Source organism: Psittacula echo (genome assembly GCF_963264785.1).
Source record: "Psittacula echo genome assembly, chromosome: 7".
Taxonomy (NCBI): Eukaryota; Metazoa; Chordata; class Aves; order Psittaciformes; family Psittacidae; genus Psittacula; species Psittacula echo.
In genome coordinates, this window is record NC_137740.1 from 13,974,295 (window position 1) to 13,978,713 (window position 4,419).

Genomic DNA, 4,419 nt, shown 5'->3' on the forward strand with positions numbered 1-4,419 from the left:
ATGGAATACCTCTTTGGTTAGTTTGGGTCAGGTGTCCTGTCTCTGCTTCCTCCTGGCTTCCCCTCCTCCCTGGCAGAGCATGAGACTCAGAAAGTCCTTGGTCAGAGTTAACATTACTGAGCAACAACTAAAAACATCGGTGTTATCAGCGCTGTTCTCAGGCTGAAAGTCAAAAACACAGCGCTGCAGCAGCTACTAAGAAGGAGAAAAATGACTGCTGCTGCTGAACCCAGGACACGTGCATCTTACACGCTAATCTGACTCACTGGTAACGTGCTTTGGGGATTACCCTGAAGGTTTTACCCCACTAGTGAAATTTGCTATTTTCAAGGTAAAATTCTGTGCTTGAATTCATATGCTGGACTTAAAAATTACAGGACAAGGACATATTATTGTAAATAGTTAGAGACAGTTCCTACAGAGCAAATCCTATAGAGCCAGGGTATTCATTTAAGTCACTGGCATGAAACTGCACAAATTACAGTACTAGTTGCCTCATGAAGTCCAAAATCTCAGCTTTTCACTTGTCAAATTGCTCAGCCATGGACTCTTATTAGGTGGCATGATTTGTTTCCTTCAGCCTCCTCCAGTTAATTGTTCTGTTATTTAAAGCGTGAAAGTAGAGGTGTACTGTTGTTCCCCTTGGGTACCGAAGGTGTACTTGGTTTGTTTCTCTGGAATTACTGGCTGACCCAAGGGAGGAGCTATATAACAACAATCTTGTTAGTCATGCCTGATTGCTTTATCAAGGACAAATTATCATCTTCACACTCCTGCGCCCCTATGTAATTAAAAAAAATTCCACATCCCTTACCCAGCCAACTCCTGTAATACTATGTAGCATTTCCCTAAATAAGTACTTTATGGCATGGTCAAAAAAAGTCTCAACTGCTTGTATTTATATCCAAAGAAAGGTTGATTAACTGGGTTCCATGAGAAGCAGCCCTTGCTAGAAAAGCTGTGGCCAAGTGTAATAAAGATCTAAACCCACTTCTGAGAATGATCGAGGAATGACACGTATTTTTGTTTTCCTCGTTGTCGTGGTTTAAGCTCAGCTGGTAACTCAGAGCCATGCAGCTGCTCGCTCACTTTCCCTTCTTCTTCCTCCCCCTGCTCCTGGAGGAATGAGGAGGAGAACTGAAAGAATGTAAATCCCATGGGTTGAGATAAGAACAGTAACTAAGGTATAACACAAAACCACTACTGCTCCCACCCGTAGTAATAAGAGAAATAACAAGGGGAGAGAATATAAAACTAAAAGGGGAAAATGAAAACAAACACAAGTAATGCACAATACAATTGCTCTCCACCTGCTGACTGATACCCAGCCTGACCCAGGCAGCGATACAGGGCCTTACAGGTAACTATCCCCAGTTTCTATACTGGGCATGAGGTACTGTGGTATGGAATATCCCTTTGGCTAGTTCAGGTCAGGTGTCCTGTCTCCGCTTCCTCCCAGCTTCTCTTGCCCCTTCTCACTGGCAGAGCATGAGAGACTGAAAAAGTCTTTGAAACGTAAGCATTACTTATCAACAACTAAAAACATCAGTGTTATCAGTGCTGTTCCCAAGCTGAAAGTCAAAAACACAGCACTGCATCAGCTACTAAGAAGGAGAAGAATAACTGCTACAGCTGAACCCAGGAGACTCATATACCAAGAAACTGATTTTATAAGTAATAAGAAGCAGGATAAAAATACCTGACATCCTTTTCTGTCCCTATAAAGTCACAATTCCAAAACAGAAGTCAATTTTTGTTGGGGTGTTTTTTGTTTGTTTGGGTTTTTTTTTGGGGGGGGGTGTTTGTTTGGTTTTTTTTTAGTACATGCTTTTTTTTTTTTTTTCCTTTCCCCCAAAACAGTGGATTTCCCAAGGCTAATAGTGGATTATTTACATTTTTTTATTTAAATGGATAACTCTCCAACAGTGTCACTTACAAAAAGTGAAGTTTAAGTAATTTTTGGGTACTAACTCCTGAATTGCTGGAGGCTTACTTGGATTAATGATCTAGTTTTCATGTGTGTTAATTAATGTTGGCAGATATTTCCCTAGTGGGTATACAATCAAGGAAGCCTGAAAGCAGGACTGGTGGAGAAATTGTCTTGTGTCCATTACAGGCATATGTGCAATGTTATTTTCCTCTTATTTGGTCAGCTCTGTTGGTCTCATAATTTTTTTCTTTCCATAGTTGAAAGCTGATGCTGTTTGCTCCAAGCTGTCACTGGGATCAGCATCATTCTTGTACTTCAGCTGTCTTCTTCCACGTGAAACACAGAAACATTAACATTTTCATTGAAGAAAGTTTTGCAACAGATACGTATATTAGGGTTATGTCAATGTCCGTGAGTTTTTTAAATAAAAAAATATGCACAACCTCTCTATGTTACTGTATGGAAATTTCCTTGTTTTCATGTATATTAACTAAATTGTTAAGATCATTAATGACTGTAAACGGTATTTACTGGTTTTTAAACATTGATTCAGTTACCTTTTCAGAAGACAGAATTATAGAATCAGCCAGGCTGGAAAAGACATTTAAGGAATTAGTTTATTCAATTATCTTTTCAGAAAATAAGGAATGGGTAGGTAGAGATCAAGATTAGTAGAGACAAGACATAAATACTTGTAGATGTAACCAATTCCTTTGTAATGCCTCTTAGTAAGTGGAGAAAGGCATGTTTTAAAAGCATTTGCCCATTTAAAACTGCAAACCAGCAAAAAACCCTAAATACCTGAATGGATATGAACTGTTTGGTATTGTTATTTGATCTATCTCATTTAGTATCACTGCATTCTCATCCAATTTATGCCAATGTGCTGTCTGAATGCATTCCAATAATGGGGAAAAAGTACACATGGTTCTCCAAAGTTCAGGGAAAATCTTCAGTTTAAGTTTTCTGGTTCTTAAACAGAACTGGACAGTCAACTCTTAAAGTGTGATGCTAAGTTTATTCTGTGGTTTCTTGTGTGGTTTTTTTGAGGGTTTTTTTTATTGGTGGAAATGACTAGAAAAGTAATAACCTTGAATCTAGTTGTCTTTGATCAGAATTGGGTAAAGGTTAGGCATTGTTGAGTATTCAGTTAAATCCACCACATGATACCTGGAAAGACTGAAATCTAACTGGGTTCAAACTTCGTTTTTTCCCCACAAGATGAGCAGTTTAAAAATAGTATGTATTTTCTGAGATGCTGTAGGTACTCTCTGATTAGCTATGCTACTTTTGACTCCAGGCTGCTTCCTAATCATCCTCTCTGTGCCTACCTGTTTTGACTCCATGTGCTGAATCCATTTTTTGTCTCCCCAGTGGTTTGTTTTTATTCTGAGAGAAGATGGGGTAAGGCAGTGCTGGTTCTCTCTGCAGTTTTATAGCAGATTCCTTTAGACACGCTGGATTTCATCTCACGAAATTTCCACTCTCCACATCTTGAGTGGCTTTAGTGCACCAGTGAAAATGGAGCAATTGCACTGAGGTGAATGTAGTTACAGTTAGGCACAGATGCGCACACCTACCTTGTTTTATAGAATACATTTCTCTATTGCCTGGTAAAAAAGGAAATATTTTAAATCTCCTCAATGTTAGAAAACACACTTTCCAAATATTTATATGGTAAATCTCAGTATTTCAAAGCTGTTGTCCATTTCAGTAGGAAGCCTCTTAAAACTTTTGCTTATACAGTTATTGCTTATTAACTCTTACAGGTTTATAGGTACACCACATACAAGTGTGATAAACAAGAGTTGTCTGAAATCCTTGTATACCTTATATTTGCTTTTATATCCTGTACGTAAACCTATTCTGATCAATATTTAGTACTTCATTATTAGTAGAAATTCCTGAACTAGCAAGTGGAAACATGGTGAAGATTTTACTATCTGGGTTTGTGTACAATTTAGGGAAAGACTTTAAAGGTATATAATAAATACACTTTACAGTATGCACTTTATATAATACACAATTAGAAAAAAGGGGAAGAGACGTTTTTGGCAGGAAAATGGGCCATACCAGTCATTGGCAAACCCCATGTAGACTAGTTCAAAGTGCTCTTAGCTTCCAGTTAGCAGAAACCCCTCGCATCTTTCCTCACCAGTACCGCGGATAGGCAGGATCATTTATATGAACAGCCTCAGCCCCAAGCCCGTGTTCCTCTGCCGTGGTCGTGGGAGTGCTCGGTGTACGGCCCCGCTGGGCCGAGGCTGGCGGGGCGGGGCACGGTCCGGGCAGAGCCCCGGGGCGCTGGGCGACGAGCGGGCAGGGGCGGAGGCGCAGCCTTCCGCCGGCTTCCGCCGCGGCGGGGGGGGCCGGGGGGCCCGGGCCTCACCTGGCTGCGGCATGGCCGTGCGGGGCAGGGGCGGTGCCGGGGGCAGAGTCCAGCGCGGGTGGCCGGCGGTGGCGGCAGGAGGCTGCTATAGACGCGGAAG